The 21,241-nt window shown below is 45.9% G+C and overlaps 1 protein-coding gene across 2 annotated transcripts in view; it reads right to left on the reverse strand.

Annotated features, from left to right (window-relative positions):
- L3MBTL1 (L3MBTL histone methyl-lysine binding protein 1) overlaps positions 1-3,757 on the reverse strand; it is a 63,761-nt gene extending 60,004 nt beyond the window's left edge. For both annotated transcript variants that reach the window (XM_048820152.2, XM_048820151.2), the window contains exons 1-2: positions 3,670-3,757; positions 2,363-2,472 (exon numbers count right to left, since the gene is read on the reverse strand). The gene's annotated coding sequence lies outside the window, so the exon portion shown is untranslated. The remainder of the gene's footprint in view (positions 1-2,362; positions 2,473-3,669) is intronic.
- Between the last annotated feature and the right edge of the window lie 17,484 nt (positions 3,758-21,241).

Genomic DNA, 21,241 nt, shown 5'->3' on the forward strand with positions numbered 1-21,241 from the left:
TGTACATTCCATTGACTTTAACATGGAATTAAAACATACACCTACTCCCTGGGTAGATGCATCAAAGAGGATGGGAAACACCGTCCACAAATATTCCAAAAAATGTTCACATTTTCCTGGGGTCACCCATAATTTTTCTATTAAACAGCTGAGAAATAAATCCAAATTCTGCCCTAAAATCACAGCCCCTCTTCCTGCAGCCTGGGCTACGCCTTCGTAGTCACTACGTGGAAGCTGAAGGCTGAATGGGTTTCCTGGATTCCGCGTGGCACTTTTTGTGTCACTCGGGCTGGGCAGTGACACAGCGTTCAAGCACCGTACAGTGGGGTTTCACACAAGACTTGAAAACCCCCCGTAAAGAGGAAAATTGCAAAGCTGTACAGCAGCACTGGACAGACTCTTTGGCCACTCCAGCCTCAGCACACCCCCGAGGAATCTCTACAAGGGCACAGGATACAGGGACGCTCCCGTCCTGGCCTCTCCCAGCAGCAATGACGGAAGGGAACAATGCAGGAAGGCAGAGTGTATTGGTTCTCCAGTTCCAGCATCTTCCCGCAGGAGTCACTATTTTGAATAAGGCAGGAGCATCTACTGACTGTCTGCTCCTGTGGTCCAAAACCCCCACAACAGAAGTCACCACAGGGAATGGGGGAGAAGCAAGGAGCCCACAATTTCACCGACCCCCCCCCCCAGCCTCTCCCAGCAGGAGTCACTGTGAGGAACAGTTTGGATACCTGGCAGACTTACATTCCCCATATAACCACAGGAGGAAACGGTGCAGGAGCACTCCCATGACAAACAATACACCCTGACATATGCTTTTTTTTTTTTTAATGCACTTGTATCATATCCCCCCATGCTTGGTGTAATGGTTTGTGCAGGAAAAAATGCCTTTATTACACATAAATGTCAATCATAAAATGGTCCAAAGCAAGCTCTATACTCCACCTTCTGATTTGCTAGGGGCTCCATGTCTGATATTTTATAATAATAGTTGTGTGATCCAGTGTGAAGCACATCTCTGACTCTTGTTCTAAGCTAGGCTCACTCCTTCAGAAGGAAGGGCCCTCCATTTATTCACAGCAAGTCCTAACCCACCGGTATCCTCAGTACAGAACACAGACATATTTCCCCCCTTGCCTTTCACAGATATATAGCCTGCCAGGCACAGCATTTCCAAGGATGCTAGCACACCAGCCTTTCACCCCGCCCCTCTCCTTCCAGCCGCTGAGAATCAAAATGTGAGCAAGTGCAACAATCTTTTTACACACTGAACCTGTCCCTCCATATTAACGGCACTTAGATAAAATACCAAGTTGGGGGGGGACGGGACACACCAAAAATGTTATGAATCCTCTGTAACAACAGGGGAGAAAAATTCCAAGTCTACCTGTCCAGAACTGACCTTTCCCACCTCTTTAAAGAGATTATAGTAACACACCTCCCTCCCAAAAAACAACCTTGGGACCCTTATTGAAGGACCTACACATGCTGCTGCTTATCTAATACCTGGATGCAGCCACATGCCACCTGATTTGCAGAGTTGTTCCTAGAGAATCTCCACTTCAAGAATCTTCATCAAAAATAAATAAAGGAGGGGTGTCATTCTTTGCCCCCTCCCCCGTTGCTCAGCCTGCCACTCTCAGCCTTGCTTGCATTTGCCCCCACGTCTCGGCTCTTGGGCTCGTAGCAGGGTTGCCCATCAGCCCTTCATTCCGAAAAGCCTTTAATATTTTTAAACATCAAAATGGCGGAATTCCCTCTCTCTTTTAAAAAAAAACATTCTCTTGCACAAACAGAAATTCCTCTAATTTGGGGAGTGGAAATTGCACGAAGGAGAAAGTTTGCAAAAATGACCCATTTTCTCCCCTCGGAGCTCATCGCAAAGCTTCCCCTGTCCTCTCTCCCTCTCCCTCCTACCTCGCTTTCTTCCAAACTCTTCAACTCATTCGCCTATTTTGGGGGGAGGGAAGGGGGTTTAAAAAAAGAAACCCTCCCTCAGTTTAAACATGGAATAGAAAAAGCATCCTGAGGTTGCAATCACTTGCATTGTCCCTGCCAACCCCCCTTTGCCTCCTGATTTCCTCCGCTCTTCACTTGTTCTATTGCTCTGCCCATTGCAGAAGGAAAAGTAAAATAAAAATCTAGAGAATTTGGTTCCCAAAAGATACAGTACAAAAAAAATAAACCAAAAGGCTGGTGAGCGGAGCTAGTTGCAAAGGCAGGCAAGTGCAATTTTCGAAGCAATGCGTTGCATGCAAACCGGGCGCACAGGTGGGCAGAGCACGGCGCAGACCCTTTCCGGGGTGCATTTTGATGATTTAAAGAGGTTTATAAATTACTTTCTTATCTGATTCCTTACCTACAATAATCAGCCTGTGGTCACTGAATGCTGAGCCTGCGGGAACCGGGGCTGCTACGCGCCTGCGCACACGGGGGGGCGGGGCCGCCTGCCCTGCAGAAATGCACTGGCTAAGAAATTGACAAGCAAAGCATATTTAATATACAGCGAGCGAGCGAGCGCGGGGTGGGCTGGGGGAAGGGAGACGTGTGTTATCCACGCTGCAATCCCCGCTTCATATAAATATATAATTAAACCAGCGATTAACCCCTCCGAGGCTGCCGTGCTGCAGGGTTTCCGCTGCCAGGGGGGCTGCTGCTCCTCCGCACATCCATATTTTGATGGGTGGTGGTTGTTGTTTGGTTGGGGTTTTTTTTTTAAAGATCAGGGTTAAATTTAGAACTCATTAATTAATTAGAATTATAAATGTATCAGCTCCATCTCCCCCCCCCCCCAGCCCCGCTTCTTCCTTTTTTAAGTGCATGTTTCTTATCAAAGGCACCCTAGGCTCTGTTTGCTCCGAGATCGTCAGCAGTGTATTTTGTGCTGCTGTTGAGGGTGATAGTTTGCAGCAAGAAGACAGGAGAGTCAAAATACGCTGCCTGAAAGGTGCAGGTTTTTAAAGCCAGGGAGCCTATGTAGCCTGCATTTAAAATAACCCCACCCAAACCCATTCTGGATCCATCAGAACAGCGATACTGGGTCAGACCAATCACCCATCTGGCTGATGTCCTGTTTTCTGACAGTGGCCAGTGCTAGATAGATGTTTCAGAGGGAATGAACAGAACAGGGCAATTATCCACTGAGCCAGCCCCTGTTGTCCAGTCCCAGCTTCTGGCTGTCAGAGGTTTAGGGACACCCAGAGCATAAAGTTGCATCCCTGACTACCTAGGCTAATAGACGCTGATGGACCTATCCCACCTGAATGTATCTAGTTCTTTTTTGAACCCAGTTATATTTTTGACCTCCAATCTATTTGGTTTCTGATTGACATGGGAGGGCTATCTCAAATGGATTGCTCTTCCATGGCAAAGTGGAGAGTACCATCTAGATCGGGGTGGGCAAACTTTTTGGCCGAAGGCCACATCTAGGTATGAAAATTGTATGGTGGGCCCTGAATGCTCATGAAATTGGGGGTTGGGGTACAGGAGGGGGTGATGGCTCCAGCGGGGGGTGCGGGCTCTGGGGTGGGGATGAGGGGCTGGGGGTCCAGGAGAGTGCTCCGGGCTGGGACCGAAGGGTTCGGAGGGTGGGAGGGGGATCAGGGCTAGGGAAGGGGGTTGGGGCACAGGAGGGGGTCAGGGGTGCAGGTTCCAGGTGGCACTTACCTCAAGCAGCTCCCAGAAACAGCGGCATGTCCCCCCTCAGACTCCTATGCAGAGGTGCAGCCAGGTGGCTCTGCGCTCTGCCCCATCTGCAGGCGCTGCCCCTGCAGCTCCCATTGGCCATGGTTCCCAGCCAATGGGAGCTGCGGGGGTGGCACTTGGGGCGGGGGCAACATGCGAAGCCCCCTGACTGCCCCTACACATAGGAGCCAGAGGGGGACATGCCGCTGCTTTCGGGAGCTGCACAGAGCCACGGCATGCATGGAGCAGGGCAAGCCCACATCCTGCTCCCTGGCAGGAGCTTGAGGGCCGGATTAAAATGTCTGAAGGGCCGGAAGCAGCCCCCAGACTGTAGTTTGCCCACCCTGATCTAGCTGTATCCAGCAAGCCACCACTTGGTGAACTCCATTATATTATCTGTTGGCAGTGGATAGCAGGATTTCTAACTCTTCTAGAACCCTTTGGAAGCTGCAAGGAGCTTGTGAGAGACGCCTGGGTGGTGAGCGCCAGCCGCAGAGGTTAGCCACTAAAAAAGGGGATTGGGTTTATAACTATTTATCTGCATTTTAAGTGTGACTGACAGTCATACATTGACTGTATGTGTTTTGTACATCAGGTATCTGGGGTCATGGTCTGCTCTGAGATACACCAGGCAAAGCCCACTGAAGCTAGTGGGGTTAGACTGACATATCTGAGAGCAAAGTTTGGCCCCTTGGATTGGATGGCAAGTGGCGATAACTTTCCAGAATCCCTCCCCACCTTTTGAAAAGAATAAATGTCCAGAGTGGGAAAGCAAACGCTGTCCTGGCTGGCTTCTTGCTGGAGTCCGTGCTAGCAGGCAGCAACCCTGGCCCCAGAAGGAACATACTATTTTTAAAAAGCTTGCCTAACTGGTTGATAGGCGCATAGGACACGGGGGAATTTCCCCCTCTGAGCGAAGTGTGAAATGCAGCCGATGTCACATTTGCATCCAGGGCGGTGAGGTCACCACTGAAGTTCTGTTGTTTTCAAAACAATGCCCATGCTGACTCCCTGGACTGTGCGTGACTGATCAACAGCCGCCTTGGGTGGAAGGGGAAGAAAGAGGTCTCCAATTGTCACCGCGAGTAAAGAGCTCCGACCTTTCAACTGCAAGGATTGCCGTGGACAAGTATCACACGCACTCTGCCCTGACTGTGCCCTCAGTATAGCGGCGACCATGCCTAGTCGTACATGCTGCAGAATCATCATGGATGGGGTCCTGGAGTTTTTGCTAGGGACGGGCTTGGTACAGGGGCGGTGGAGAAGTCAGAAACAGAGGCAGTCTCTGGCTTTACAGACTTGGCGTCCATCGCACCAAACGGCCCTTCCCTGTGTTCTTCTGCAGTCTCGCCTGCTTCCCCTCACCTTCGGAAGCAGCGGTAGAGTGAAATGTACGAGCCCCTATAGCTTATGTAGGGCAGGAGCATCGGGGCGAGGCTGAAAGGCAGCGATGAAGGCAATGCAAATTCGCAACTGCCCCTGCCCGAATCCCGTCTGCACTGGAAAGCAGAGTGTAATCGGAATAACGAGGCTGACTAGGTTTACACTGCAAACGAGAAAGCGATTCTACCCTTAACCGCGCGGCTGGCTTTTCACTAAATAGACTCCGGCGGGGAGGTGAATCTCCATGGCCGCGTCAGCAAATTCTCTAGATTTTTCAGATAATTTGGCAGATTTAAATTTATGCAGGCAGAATTTAACTCTTCCGGTTGCCATAACAACGCAATACGTTTATTCTTCGACGCGGCCGTGTCAATTTTTAATCACATCGCATTATTTTGGAATGTGATTGCCTCGGTTTAGAACTTTGGTTGCTATAACAACTGTGCAGATAAAAATACATATGGTAGCCAGTTTACATTTGCTTTTGGCTCGAGGATTTCCCCCCCCCCCCCTTTGAACCGAGGGCAGGGGAATATTCGGAAAATTAGAGTGAAATGGCGAGATCACCCCTCCACAGAGACATCTCTCTGACTCTCTCACACACACGCTAGCGATCACAGACTTTTAAGATCCGTTTGAACATTCCAACATTAATGCTTAAGTGGTTGTCCTGTATTAATAAGATCCTTTCAATAAGAATTAAAAAGACACGACTCCCAAATAAGCACGGTTATTGTAAAAAATCCCAAACCGTTTTATTCATTTAGTGACGTGATTTTGTTTTAAACTGAAGTGGGTGGACTGGAAGCCACTGGGAAAGTGTTTTAAAATAAAATCAACCTGTCAAAAATTATTGACCCTGCTTGTGTAAGAGAAAATATTAACCTGGTTTCTCAGTTTGAATGGGTCTTGTTTGGGGTAGCTTGGGAATTTAGACAAAGGCAGCAACTAAGGGTTTTGTTTTGTTTTTTAGATCTTGTGTTTGGAGTAAGTAGGTGTCTTTAAATAATAGGATTATATTGCACAGTAGTGGTCAAGTTTCAGAGTAGCAGCCCTGTTAGTCTGTATTCGCAAAAAGAAAAGGAGGACTTGTGGCACCGTAGAGACTAACCAATTTAACAAAAACAGCAAAACAAATGTTAGGGTGCATAAGGAGTGAGATGGAAAATATATTACTGAAAATATTATAATGGTATATATAAATCAATGGTGCATCCTTACCTAGAATAATGTGTTCAGTCTTGGGCACCCAATCTAATATTAGATAGATAGATGGATACTCACATTTTTACACCCCTCTCACACCTTTTGTTTTTAAATTAGTAACAAAGAATCAAATTTTTCAAAATATTTAAATTAATGAAAATTTCAACTAATTTTATAGTTGGTTTTAAAAAAAGGGAAAAAGGGAGGTGGGGGCTTTTCATCACAAATTTTCTGAGTGTGTCAGCTATTGCAATCACAATTTTGAAATGTTAAATTTTTACTCAGATTTTATTCACACCTATCCGTGAGAGAAGAGAAGAATGAGCAGAGACACAGTAACAGTCTTCAAATACATAAAAGGTTGCTAAAAAAGAGGACAGCGCTCCATCCACCCATGGTAGGGCAAAAAGCAATTTGCTTAATTTGCAGCAAGGGAGATTTAGGTCAGATATCAGGGAAAACATTCTAACTATAAGCACTGAAACAGGCTTCCAAGGGAGGCTGTGGAATCCCCATCATTGTAGGTTTTTAAGAACACATTAGATAAACATCTGCCAGGGATGGTTGTGCACACTTAATCCCACCTCAGCATGGGCAGGGGTGACCTAGAGGACCTCTTAAGGTCTCTTCCAGTCCTATCTTGCTATGAGATATTAGGAGTCCAGAAATGGAAGATAAAAATTATTAGCGACATAAAAAGACTTATATGAAGAAAGACTGAAAAAAATAGGGACAGTTTAACATAGTCAGGAAACAATTAAGAAGGGACATTATGGAGATATATAGACCAATTATATGGTAGAGAGAATGGGAATAAGACACTCCGGTTGACCTTGTCCTATAATTCAGGAAGAAGACAAAGCACATTGAAAATGAAATTTAAAATTGAGGAAAAGAAATACTACACAACACATAATTAACCTGTGGAACTCACTGCCAAAAGGCATCAAAGCCAAGGCCTCTGTGGGAATCACAAAAGGATTAGCTCAAAGCTAGCACATGTACATCTATGTGAGCTGGAAATTACACCTTTTTGCAGAACATAACAGCAAAGCTCAGACCCAGTGACCTAGATATATTCATCCACCAAGGGACATCCTAGTGACTGGATCCCTCTGCTAAAAAATTGTCTCTACCTTCATGCTTACCTAAAAGCCATTGGGGAACAGCACTGAGTGGTAAGGACTGTGACCCATTTTTGTACCAAAATGGAATGCAATTAACCAGTCGCCCAGTGTTCTTTGACAATGTGTTACAAAAATATCAGAACCCAGGCTTTCGTGCTTTGCTTTTTTATTCCTTTTGCCCTGTGTGCAGTAGCATGCAGAGATTCCCTCTTTCATGTACTTGCACAGACTCCAGAGCCAGTCTGCTCTACCTTCCTTGCTGCTGCTGAAAGATGTAGCTGAAACCGATGTGCTTGAAAGTCATTGTAAAGGACAAGGAACAAACATCTTCCTAGCTGCCAAACTGTGAAGCTTCTGCATTCTCTCCAGTGCTGGACATTTGGTTGGTATAGGTCTCCACTTCATATAGCTTTGCTTAAGTAGGTATCAGGGAGTTCTGTATGCTTCATACGCTGCAAGTGTCCCTGTGACAAATAAAATATTTACTCTTTAAATCTCCTAAGACTCAGGCTCAAATGTGACTTAGGTGAAGAAGTGGGTGGCGAAAGGGCTTGAAGAACAGAATGTTTTCTCTCTAGGTCACCAATTCAAATCCAGCCCACGTCAATAGTAACTGAAAGTCATTCCAATCTGATGGTGACCTGTGGTTTCAGTGCAGTTCCTCTTGGGCAGGTGTGTCTGCATTACGGAAAGCATTGGACACTCAGGTTGGCAGCTGAATGGGAAAGGACCATGTATATTGAACTTCAGATGTGGTCACTCCAGGTCCAGGCTGAAGCAAAGAGACCGTATTGCTTCTGTTTCCTGTGCTAGGGATGGAAATAGAGAGAGAGAACTCCACTCCCTGCGGCTGTCAAGCTGACACCTTGAAGCAGCTCTCCAATCACTTCAAAATTTTAAAATAAACATACCAAAAAATCCCGGGGGAAATTGGGTGGGCTCAGTCTGTTCGGCTTAACTCAATCTTGGGAGGAACTTGGGGTGTGACCTGCGAAGTGCTGAGCATGCTGGTCCTGCTTCAGCACATGCTTTAACTTCCAGCGCTTGAGCATTATGGGACTGCTCCCAGCACTGTGCAGGAGCAAGTCCTTGGCTGGTACCATTATAAAACACTGACTCCAATTGCTTAGGCAGAACTGGACGTCCGCCTGCGAAAGTCCAGTCTGGAGTAGCAGGGCCCAAGGTGCTTTGGCAGACCTATCTGGGAGACCAGGCCTGGCACAGAGACCAGCACGGAGGTGCCTTCGCAGAACAAGAGAGGAAAGCTTGCACTGTCTTCCCCCATGCTGGGCCAAATCCTGCTTCATTGAAGTCGACGGCAACATTCCCACTCACTTCAAGGAGAGCAGAACCAAGCCCGTGGCTCTGGTAATCCTGTCAGCCTTGCATCTCCAGGAGCACAGAATCACACAGCTCCTCTTACACACTCCAACATTTTCATCTGTTCATAAAAAGAACAAGATACCCAGTTCAGGGATTTTGATGAACTAATCAGAGCTGATCATTGGAGTTGGCTTAATGCACTCAGGGCTTTAAATGAGCTCTTTCTCTTCCTTTTTTTCCTTCTTTCAGTGTCACGGGGGAAATTATTTGTAGCAATGGCTGCTTGTTCTGCCAGCTTTACTGTACTGGGGAATTCACATGTAGCTTCAACTCAGGGAGAAAGAGTCAACTCAGTCACTTTGAGAGAAGCTGACTCATGGACAGACAAAACGTTCCACCCTCACTGCTAGCAAGACGTGCAAAAAGCATCATGTTCCTTGAATGCAGTTTACTGTGAACAATCAAAATTTCAGACACTTAAGAACAGGAAGCAGTGAGGCCTAGTGAATACAGCACAGGACTCAGGAGACCTGAGGTCTATTCCATGCTCTGCCACTGGCCTGCTGGATTACCTTGGGCCAGTTACTTCACCTTGGTATGTGCTTGTTTCCCCTTCTTTAAAATAGAGATAATCATACTGACCTCCTTGGTAAAATGCCTTGAGATTTATGGATCAAAAACAGTATATAAGATTTCTAGGGACTTTTGCTTGTTTTTATATACATACACACACTCACACCCAACTCAGTGCTACTGGACTTAATTGGGCAGACCAGTCTGCAAACAGATGGGGCAATGTTTAGTAAGAATTCCTCTGGGATGGGCCATGACATTAACCTCAACGCATTCTTCTCTTACTGACATGGATGTAACACAGAATTCTAGAGTGTGTGTTTTAATTTAACATGATGACCCTAAATAGGACCTGAGCCTGTTGCCACTGAAGACAAGGGTACAAATCTCATTGACTGAAGTGGGAGTGGCATGGGGCCCTCAGAGCCTTCTGAATGGCTAAGGACTGACTGTACAGTAGGGGATATTTTCACACGAGATGCAAAACTGAATATAATATTCATATTTACAATTTGGTTGCCCTCCCACCACCCTCTGAAGAGAAAAATTGTTTTCATCTTTATTCCAAGGCTTCATTTCAATCATATTTCATTTCTCAGCTTACCTGATCCTTGGAAAATGTCTTAAAATGTTGGTAAATACAGTGAAAGTTAGCCTTTTAATGGGCTTTTAAGAACATTGCATTTGCCTCTAGACATTCATATGATATTGACTGCAGTGTCTGAGCAGCCGTACATAGTGATGTGATCCTGCTAAAAAATTGTTGACGAGGGACACTCAAAGAAACATGCTAAGCCTAGTTCTCTCTGGCCTTGTCTTCACCAGGAAAACAGGAATGTTCTTACCTCATACTAGCTAACATGAGGTGGTAAGATCCTAGCAAAGACCAAGCTGTTGTAGTTTAAACACAAGGTAAGCCCTAGACTCCCCCACACTCCTTATTTCCACCTGCTAACACATCGTAAGAACACACCCTCTCTGTGTAGACTGTCCAACTGCTATGCACACAACCATTGAGCTATCAGACACTCAAAGGTGCTGGTCAGCTACTACCCCAGAGCCACAGAGAGCTCTGCGTGGGATATCTTTCCTTCCTCTCTTTTCTCTGGGGACAGCAGAATGCCCTGCTCATTCATTCCTCCCCTCCTGGGAAGACACTTGTTTGATCACTCCTCCTGTTAGACACCAAGTCTGGGGCTCCATTCCAATTAGCTCACATGCTGTTTCCTTTCTGCCCACAAGCTGCTGGGAGACAGAGGGAGATGTGACCTATGGCGAAATGTTGGTGGCACAGGAAAAGTGTAAAACTGAACATTCCACCCCCTAAGTGTCTGCCTTTGCCATGCTCACCCCACCACCCCCGCCAGTCACTTCCTCTCTTGTTAGAGAACGGGGGATGACATGGAGGTATACTAGAAGTGAAGCCATAGGATTCTGGTCTGGAGTGGGACTCAAGAGCCCTAGGTTCTATTCCTGGCTCTGCCACTGATTCACTAGATGACTTTTCCCACCAGCTGCCTGTTTCCCCAGCTGTAAAATGTGGATGATGCTACTGACCTCTATTGGAAAGCACTTGGAAAACTACGGAGGAAAAAGCTCTAGCTTAGAGTCAGGTATATTACTGAGTCGTCTCACTCAGTGCCTCAGTTTCCCCATCTGTAACACAGGGAAAACAATACTTCCTTTACAAAGCACTGAGATATATGGATAAAAAGTTATATATAAGACAGACATTATTACAAAATTTCTTCCCTCTTGGGCATCAAAAATGGTGGAACGTGATGTCCAAAATATCTACACATTGCAATTACACTATCACCCCAAGAGGAAGCAGTCTTCCATTACCAACTAACAGATCCAGACTATATGTTTTATTAGGTTCTTTCAAATTCCTTTGTTTTAGCCTTTGTTTATGCAAATTCTCTCCAGACGCTACCTTATCTCAAGGCTTCTGCTTAAGTCAGCATTCCACCTTTAAAAACTAAAAGCAAGGCGAAAACAGCATCTCTTACAACTCTTGCGTTATTAGGGTAAGGGTTAGGGTTACCTTTCACTCTATCCTTAAATTGACTAAGACATCTACCCCCAGATCCTCCTTTTTCTCTTCTTCTGCTTCCACACATTCCTACTTGGTCAATAGCGCGTGCGCACATACAAAATTCTACCCCTACCTTTCATAGGAGAAATCAGAAATGCATGCATCTGAGGCCAGAATTGGGATACTAATGTGCCTTACTAAATTTGCCCCACCCCTCTCCAGAAGTCTTCACTCACCCAGCACACTCTTCACTTGTTCAGAATTTTCCAATAACTAATTTTGGGCTGAAATCCTCTGCGCTTGAGTCCTGCCCAAAGGCAAATGTTTGACAAATATTTAAGCCTATTTCATGAAGTCATTACAAAAATTTCCTATTGCAAATAATTATTTACATTATAGTCGCACCAATATGTAAAAAAAACACTTTCCATGAATAGATGATGATGCAGTCCTTGGCCTGAAGAGTCACACACACATAACTGAATAATGGCTGCATTCAGGGGTGAAAGTAACTTAAAGGACTTGCCGGTACTCCCAAGTCCTGAGGTGGGGGCGTGGCCTCTACCAGAAGAGGCGGGACCTTTAAAGGCTTGGGGCTAGGGCTGTGGTAGCAGCAGCTAGGAGCCCCAGGCCCTTTAAATCACCCCCTGAGCTCCCAGTTTCAGAGGTGGCCGAGAGCCCTTGGGCGATTTTAAGGACCCAGGGCTCTAGCTGTCGCTACAGCAGCAGAGCCCTGGACCCTTTAAATTGCCAGCGGAGCCCCGGGGGCCATTTAAAGGACCCAGGGCTCCCGCTGCTTCTACCACCCTGGGCCCTTTAAATCATCCCCGGAGCCTGCCAGAGCACAGCGGCAATTTAAAGGTCCCTGGGCAGTAGCGGCAGCCCTGGGCCCTTTAAATAGCCACTCGAGCCCGCCGCTGCTACCCCAGGGCTCTGGCAGCAATTTAAAGGGCCTGGGGCTCCAGCTGCTGCTGGGAGCAAGCCCCGGGTCCTTTAAATTGCCACCTGGGGAAGCCAGTCCGCTCTGGTACGGCACACCAGCTCTTGCCGGCAGGTTTGTAGAAATTTTGGTGGTGCCCAGAACCTGCCCCTGCCCAAACTCTGCCCACTCCCAAACTCCACCCCCACCTGCACAAGGCTCTGGGAGGGAGTTTGGGGATGGGAGGGGATGCAGGGGTGAGAGCTATGGGGAGTGGCTGGGGATGAGGGGTTTGGGGTGTGGGAAGGGGCTCAGGGTTGAGGCAGAGGGTTAGGGTGCAGGGGGGGGATGAGGGCTCTGGCTGGGGTTGGAGATGAGGGTGTTGGAGAGGCTCAGCGCTAAGGCAGAGGGTTGGAGGGATGAGGGCTCTGACTGGGGGTATGGGCTGTTAGGTGGGGCAGGGCTGGGGACGAGTTTGGGGTGCAGACAGGCTGCCCCGGGACTGGAGCCAGAGAGGAGAACTCCCCCCAGCCCTCTCCCCCCTGGCAGCAGCGAGCTCTGGGGTTGGGGCCCCCTCTCCTCCCCAGCAGCACTCTCACTCCCACCATTGTCACTGCATGTGCTCCTAAGGCCCCTTTCAAGTCCAGGAATCTCCCTCCCCTCCCCTGTGGTGGGTGCCGTGGGCTGCCATCACATGTGCACCTCGTCCCCTGCTGCTGCCCCTCACTGTAGCCTCACTGGGGGTGAGGGATGTGGCTGCCCCTTGCCTAGCGTGGAGCAGGAGCAGCACCTGTGTGCATGTGGAGACCAGCTGTACTGGTGGAGGGTCCCGCCAGAAAATGAAAGGGTCTGAGGGGGAAGGGCAGGGTAAGGGCAGCCTGCCCTGGCAGTGGTGATAGGGGGGTACTAGGACCCTGCGGAGGCAGTTGATGCAAAGAGGCAGCATGGAGCTGCAGGGGAGAGACAGGGACACTCTGCTCCAGGACCCAGGGAGGCGTGAGATCAGCAGCGCGGGCCAGGGGACACTCAGGGGAGGGGGCAGCAGGTAGGACCATGGGGGAGACCCAGCCCCCAACACTGGTGGAGCCGAGCCCCTGGGGCCATCAATATATGCTTGCCAGTACCCCGTACCAGGGCATACCGGCTTACTTTCACCTCCGGCTGCATTTCAGAACCTGTAAGTGGACCAAGTTATAGAGTACATCCATAAAAATCTTCATACTTCCATTGTATACATACAATCCCTCCACAATGCATCAACCACACACAACCTTGAGGCATACTGTTCTGATTGCTATGGTCTACTGCCTCTTAGATAGGTCAGTGCACCTAGCTTGTTTACACAAGATTGTTTACAAACAAAACCAGTGCAAACTGATTTCAGTTTAAAAGGGATTTATTGTTGTTAGGTTAACCTCTTATTTTACTGGATTAAGCTAAATCCAAATGAGCCAGGCAATTGAAATGAAAGTGTCCACACACAAAGGTGCACACCTTCAACCTAATCGATTTAAGCAAACACTGTTAGTTACAACAATGCAAATGTGTGTGTAGACATGGCCTTCTTTAAGAGTTAAGAAGTGCTAATTCTGCTCTGATCTTTTTACTCATCTCCCTCTTCAAATAAAAATGAAAGAAAAGTTTGTCGTGGCCATGTTAACAGGTATAATTAAAAAAAAATCACAAGAAGTCAGGCCATGGAAAAGTTCCCACAGCATGATTAACACATAGCACTACACCCAGTAATATTTATAGTCTGGTTTTCCCCCTAAATGTGCAGCTTAATATATTCCTCTATTAAATATACACCATAAACCAGACAGGAAATGCAACATGGTTAAATTGGCTTTCCGGTGGGAACCTGACCTTTCTTGTTGCTCAACGTATTGTAATTTCAACTGCACCCATGCCATTTTATTACCATAGCTTTCTGCATTTATTACCACCATAACTCTCCCCTCAAGGACATCCTGAATGTAAGGACTTCTGACTTTTGAGTGCTTCTAGACCACTGAGCCAAATTCCCACTTTTTCATCTTTAGCTCTTTGATTTACAAGCATGCAGAGATTTCATGAATGTTGGCAATAACAATTGGACTTCGGAGAAGCAGAAACTGGAAACAGTTCAACAAAAAGCTACTCTGTGTATGAAATATTAATTCAAGTAGGTACCTCACACACATCCCCAGTCTCCATTCGGGATTCAAGGACACTTGCAAGGACTGGGTAACAGCTGACTTCCATTCAGAAATGAAGTCTTCATGTGCAAAGTTTGTAGATGGATCTTTTTTCATAAACCGTTTATATATTTCTATTAGATTTTCAAGCTACTCCCTGTTCCATTCCAGTTGTAATACCACGGCTTCATGTTCCCTGAGTGAAAGGCTTTGATGTGTGCACAATAAGAAGCTACAGAAGCATACCTAGATGTTTTTTAAAAAACTGTTTTGTAATAAATGCACCAATACAGTAGAGTTGTATAATGTAAACAGCACTTTAAAACAGTAAACTTTTGCTTTAGAGTAGCAGAATTTGCTCTGGCCCAGTACATTTTTCTGTGCTTTTCTATGCAAAAATTGCAGAACATCCAACTAGTCATTGTTCAGTTTGCCGGTAAGCCAGCAGCATGCTCAGTCCACCACATGCTTCATAAGGCAATTCACCAGGGTGCGCCTAAAGCAGGATATTGTTATTGAGGCTGGCACAAAATTGTTGATCTGTTCCAGAGCCCTTAATTTGACATACTACCCATCCATCCATTGCGGAACTTTTAGGACTTGTACTGTAGTGTTTTGGAATTATTTACCTTAGGGTAGCACTTGGATAAGAGGGGCCCTCTTGCAGTAGACACTGCACACACGTAAAAAAGAAACCTTGCCACAAAGAGCTTACAAAGCATTTATGTTACTCTTACACCCAAAATGACTATAAGTAAAGTCTTTAATACGCAGCTGAGAATCAGGATTGGTAGGTCCCTGTAACAGGGTCAGTTCCTGCCTCTTGTGAGTGCACCCTTTCTCTGGTCCATAGTGCTTGCAAACAGTTGTTTTTCACAAGGCAGCACCCACCTCTTGTGGACAGCCCCCTTTTCTTGGTTGAATGCGAGCTTGCTTTTGTTTTTCAGTCATGCATCATAGAACGGGAAGGGATTCGAGAGGTAATCTAGTCCAGTCCCCTGCGCTCAGGGCAGGACTAAGTATTATCTAGACCATCCCTGCTCTTAAATCCCCAATGATGGAGATTCCACAACCATAAGCACACCCCTCCCCTCAGCTGATGTTCTCTGGTAGGTCTTCAGCAGCTCTGGTTTCTGGCCAAGGCACACACACAGTCCCCCTTTCTGGGGTATGCAAGTTATCACGGCCCTGGTATGGGGACATAGCTCTAAGGGTTCTCCCAGAGGCACTGCCTTCTTCAAACACTCAGCTGGGGCTCATCTTGGTACCTGCAGCTGGTGGTATTTCAGCAGGCCTCCCTGGGCTCAGTCTGCAACCAGACCAGCAGGACCCATCTTGGTACCCTCGTGGGCCTGGCCATGTTCTGTGCCCAGTCCCCTTGGGCCTCATAGCCTACCCGCACTGGCCTTCCACTGGTCCTGCTGCTCTTCCAAGCAGGCAGGCACCCGGTCTTCAGCAGCCTTCCCTGGGCTTCAGTCCTACTTGCAGTGAGCTCTCCAGTCAGCTATCCAAAGTACTGCTTCTCTTCCCACCAGCCAGTCATCTGGTCTTCACTTCTCAAGCTCCACACAGCAACTGAGCTCCCAGCTCTCTGCTGCTTACCTTATAGAGGGCCTTTCTGGACCCTGATTGATCGCTCCAGCAGCCTGATTGGCTGTTCCTCTACAGCCACTCTAGGCTGTCTGGAGGACTTCTTGCTGCTCTTATTCTGGGGCAGGGTGAGGCAGAGCCATGAGGCCCCCAGCACAGGGACTCCGGACCTAGTCCACTGTGCCACATTCCCAATCAGGTTTGTGCCTTACTATATACAATTAACTATCCTTGATTAGAGACCACTCTAGGACAAGTTTCACTAGTTCGGGAGGGAGGGCGGGCAGGGGAAGGAGAGGAGATAGCCTCACATGTAGAAATGTAAGGTTGATTTAATGTGTTTCCCCCTCCATGCATCTGACTGCACCTTTCCATCAGTATTACAGCACCTGACAAATAGGGTTTACCTAAAGCATCATTCTTTAAAACTCATGAACTCACGTTTATCTTGTTTGGAGGCAAGGTGAAATGTTTAGATCAGACCAGCAAGCGTAGCTTTAGCTAGACCAGAACAACTCAAGTAAAAGCTACTTCAACTTTTCACATGATCAAGTTGCACTTGCTCAAAATCTGTGCTACCGATATGGTACAGCTCTAGTTCTCTTCCCATGAAGATTTCAAGACTTCCTGGAAAAGCAAAACATGTGACAACCTACTGACGATGGCCCTCAAAGAGGATTTATAGTTATAAGAATCATTTCTAGGAAAACTCATTTAATTGGGTTAACAGTAATACTAAACGCAAGCAGCCTGAAGTACTTTATTTTCTTAACTTTTTTTAGGCAGCTGTAAACCTTAGAGCCTGAAGAATTCTTCTGTTTATTTACAGAACATGTAAGATACAAACAGAAGTAGCTTCCCCACTACATTTCCTTTTATCTACCAACATAGTATGTAGTAAAATTCAGTCTCTTGAGCTAGGCTCTCTTTGTAGAGATAAGGTGGTGAAGGTAGTGATTCTTTAAGACTAGAACAGCAACCTCCATTTTGCACAGGCCACCAAAGAGGCATACGCTGTTAAGAACGGTTAGCAACCAGGGTAAGAAGTGAGAGGTTGGCTGTTTGATCAATTACTAAGACCAAGTTGTAATGGTATCAGGCAGACATTCCAAAGAATAATTGCAAGAGCAAACTGCTAACAGCATCTGGCTGGCGCCTATACTAAAACAAGAGATTAAAAAGAATATTGCCTTAATACCTAAATGCAATGGGCAAAGAATGTAAGAGGCAGGCTTGTGACATTTCAGACACTTTTACAATACCCAAAGAAATCCTGGCTTTTTGTTTGCAAAAAATCAGGAATTGTAAGGCTGTTTTGCTGAAGGATATCTTGGCAATATAGAAAGAATATCATGACCCTAACACCCTATGTGAAGGGTCAGAGAGGGAAGTATTCATTCTTTAACAAAAGATCTCTCTTCTCCCAAATGCTAAGTACTGAAGTTCTATAGCTAAAAGTTTGAATAGTTCTCCAGTTGCCATAGCATTGCAAAATAAATGTAATGAAACTTGACAAACATTTCAGTGCTGCTGTATACAAAGGACATCAGACTGATGCCTCTCTCCACAGTATATCACCTTTAAGAAAAGGCCTTTTACAAATGCAACAATTGCTACCTCCAGCACATGAGAAGCATGTAACTACTACATTCCTCCAGACTTACCCATTAGCATTAACAATTTAATGCTTATGTAGCTATTTCAACATGAAGAAGCAGTGTTAAGGCTTTCAATGTACTCTGAGACAACCCAATTATATAGATGAGCTGTGTTTACGTAACAAAAATCAAAAGGGCGCTCCACAGTACAATTGAGCGAGTGCAGTAGTAGTAAGAAGGACGACTTGTGGCACCTTAGAGACTAACAAATCTGAGCATAAGCTTTCGTGAGCTGCAGCTCACTTCATCAGAAAGCTTATGCTCAAATAAATTGGTTAGTCTCTAAGGTGCCACAAGTACTCCTTTTCTTTTTGCGGATACAGACAAACACGCCTGCTACTCTGAAACCTGCAGTAGTAGTGTTACCCTCCCACTTAGCATCTGGATACCTTGGTTATAGGGAGATGGAGGGAGGCTGGGGCTATAGAAATACCCAGATCCAAATATCACTGAATTTATAGTCTCCCTCATGTGAGCTGCAACACCACCACCTTAAACAGCAAGCACCAAGAGTTTTTTTTAAATACTAAAAAGTTCATAGGAAGATAGGACTGAAAGAGACCTCCTTGGTCATCAAGTCTAGTTTCCCTGCTATTGCAGGTAACCTCAATTGGTTAATCTGCAAGATTCAGAATATTTTTAATTCAGTTTTGTTTCATTCATGAGGGTTGTTCTCTCCTGACAGAGAAACAGTGAGATGATTCCATAAGAGATTTCAATCTAGAATCAGCATACCAAACTATTTCAAGTGTTTGTTAACGAACTGTGCTTACAACTAACGTTTCCTTAGTCGTATGAATTCCAAATATATCAAAGCTAAGATGACCCTTCAAAAAAAGGGGCACAGATTTCTGTCATTTGAGCATCTTCACTCAACTTTTAAAGTCCAGATACACACATGAAAAATCACATCTTTTCTGGCATGTATTACAGAGCAACATCTATCATAATCAGTGATCAAAAACTTGCTCTAGAACACTAATTACAATACTGTAGCACAATTCCCATTTAGCTATGAGGTGACAGTTTCGGTAGGAATTAGAAATTTCCACTAAGTTAAAACACAGAGAAAGGACACCAGCATAAATTTATGCAGTAACATCTGGTCATTTATCAAGGCCTTCCAGGTACTTCACGGCATGCTAGAACTAAATTCTATGGCAAGGACTCCGGATTCTGCAGTTCAGAATGGAAGTTCCACAGCAGCTTCACTAGCCTTTGGATTATTCTTTGATATCACATTTAACCTCATGATTCTCACGTTGTGCGTTCATACTGAGGATGCATAAATGGAGTTGTAGTCCATGGGGAAACTAGGGTTGGCAGCTAGATGGCTGGGGGATATGTGGGAGTGTTTGTGGGACAAGCATACTAGGTGGACATTTCTGCCAAAATATCGAGCTGTGAAATAGTTCAAGTGCGTGTATGTCATCTTCAGGGTCTACCACGAACACCCAAATGTCAGGCTGTTGGCAGACTAAGAACTTGTACACACGGACAATCTAAGCAATGTGCTGACAGCCTGTGGATAGGTGCAGTGGCTCATACAATGGTAGGACTGCTAGCATACAGCACCCTTCAACATTTTTAAGGCTTTCTAGTAAAGATGCCCCATCTTTCCAATATTCTCCTTACAACCAAAAGGAGGAAACACACATGTTCATTACAAGTTCAAATCATGGAACAATTCTGTGAGCAGTATGTGAATGTGGCAGCAAATTCTGCTGTATCCCAAAATAACTTGGGGTACTGCCTATAGCCAAATTGAACTTGACACTTTTCCTGCCCATCTGAAATTCCAAAAGAATTTAGTACTAAATAATGAGTCAGTAGATGTGCCTCTGCTTCAGACTGACTGGCAAAGGCATGAGGCAACATTATACTAGAACAGGAGTTCTCAACTTTTTTTTTTTTTTTTAAATTGAGCTATGCTCAGCTCCTTTTACAAAATGTTTCCAATGTTATCTAAATGGAACTTGGGCCACTGATTCCAATAAAGGAGATTCTACTTTAAATAAATCAGCCCTTTGATCCTGCTGTCTAATGGTGCATATAGGCCGACACTGTTTCCCAAATGCGGCCCGTAGGGGCTTTTCTTGAGACCACAGCATCCTAAGCAGTGACTGGGGTGGGAAGTAGCACTCCTCCCGCAGGGCTGCCACTAGGGGCTGGTCCCTGCCCCCTTCTGGAGCCAAGAACACTGTAGGAGCAGGCAGGCAGGCAGTGAGTTCCCCACCTTCCTGGGGATGGTGGGGACTCGGGCTTCATCCCTGGGGGGATGGGCGGCAGGATCCTTCCCCCAGCCACAGGGCTTTGAGATCTGACCCCAGGGATGCAGCCCTGGGTTCACCCCCCACACATCATCCCTGGCCCCCACTGACTCGCCCAGTCCCCAACCCGTGCAGCGGAACCCCAGGCTCCAGCCCTGGTCTCACCCACCCCCGTCACGCCTGTCTCTTGCTGCTTCCTTTAGCACCTCATTGTCCCTAACAAGTCGGCTGTGAAATGTGATATTAAATATACAAATAATCACTTTTCACAGTAGACTTACTAGCTAGCAAATCTTAAAAAAGCAATCAAACCACCAAACCATGCATAGCACCTTACTTGTGTTTCTATTCTGTTTAAGTCCAATAAAGAACAGAGACAACGCACATTTTTATTACGGAGTCTGCAAAAAAACCCTACATAAATAAATTACAATGTTTTGTACACATATATGTACATATTTGTTTTTCTTAAAGTCAATTAAGTATTTTAGGAAAAATAGAGCAGCCACCAGCAAGAGTTGGTGGCCACACAATGAGGCCACCCAAAAATTTGTTCAGAACACCCAGGAGCTAGGAAACCTTTTAAAAGCACATATCTTAACCACAAAGATCCAAAGTTTTCAGAGCTCTCTCTCTCATTTTCAGCAGCAAATAATGCTAGGAAGCACTGCAAACCGATGCTCTTGGTTGCAATGCCATTGACTGAAACTTGGCCCAGCAACCCCACCATTGCGACCCTGTGAGCAAGGAGGCTCTACACTATCCCTCTCCCCCGCCCATGAAAGTCTCACGCCTCAGCTGAGACTCAATGCACTAGAAGAAATAATTTGCCTCACTGACATACACTGGTGTCTTACTAAAGAATGGAAATACTATTTCAAGGCCGATCAAGCAAATGGTTTTCTTTAAGGGATATACTTTCAACCAAGCTGAAATCTACCTTGTCTGCAGGTGTCGCTTATGCCTTCAAAATAAACACCAGGGACAGATATACAGGTGCAAGATGCACCCACATAAGGGAAGCTTTCTGAATGCTTATCCCTGCCCACAATTAAAATATTCTCAGTCAAGGAATTTAGAGACCAAATGTTACGTTGGTGTAAGATCAATACCACATGTAAAAAAACTACAGTATTTCCTGCCACATCTCATTTGTTTTATCAAGAGACCTGATGAATTCTCTACACAGCAAGTATCTACCCCAGAAGAAGCCACAATTTGTCATGGAGGTGGATCCAACACAATATAGCCAGAAAAGAATTAAGCTATACTGTAATAAAAGCACAAGAG

This window comes from Caretta caretta, chromosome 13, assembly GCF_965140235.1.
Source record: "Caretta caretta isolate rCarCar2 chromosome 13, rCarCar1.hap1, whole genome shotgun sequence".
Taxonomy (NCBI): Eukaryota; Metazoa; Chordata; order Testudines; family Cheloniidae; genus Caretta; species Caretta caretta.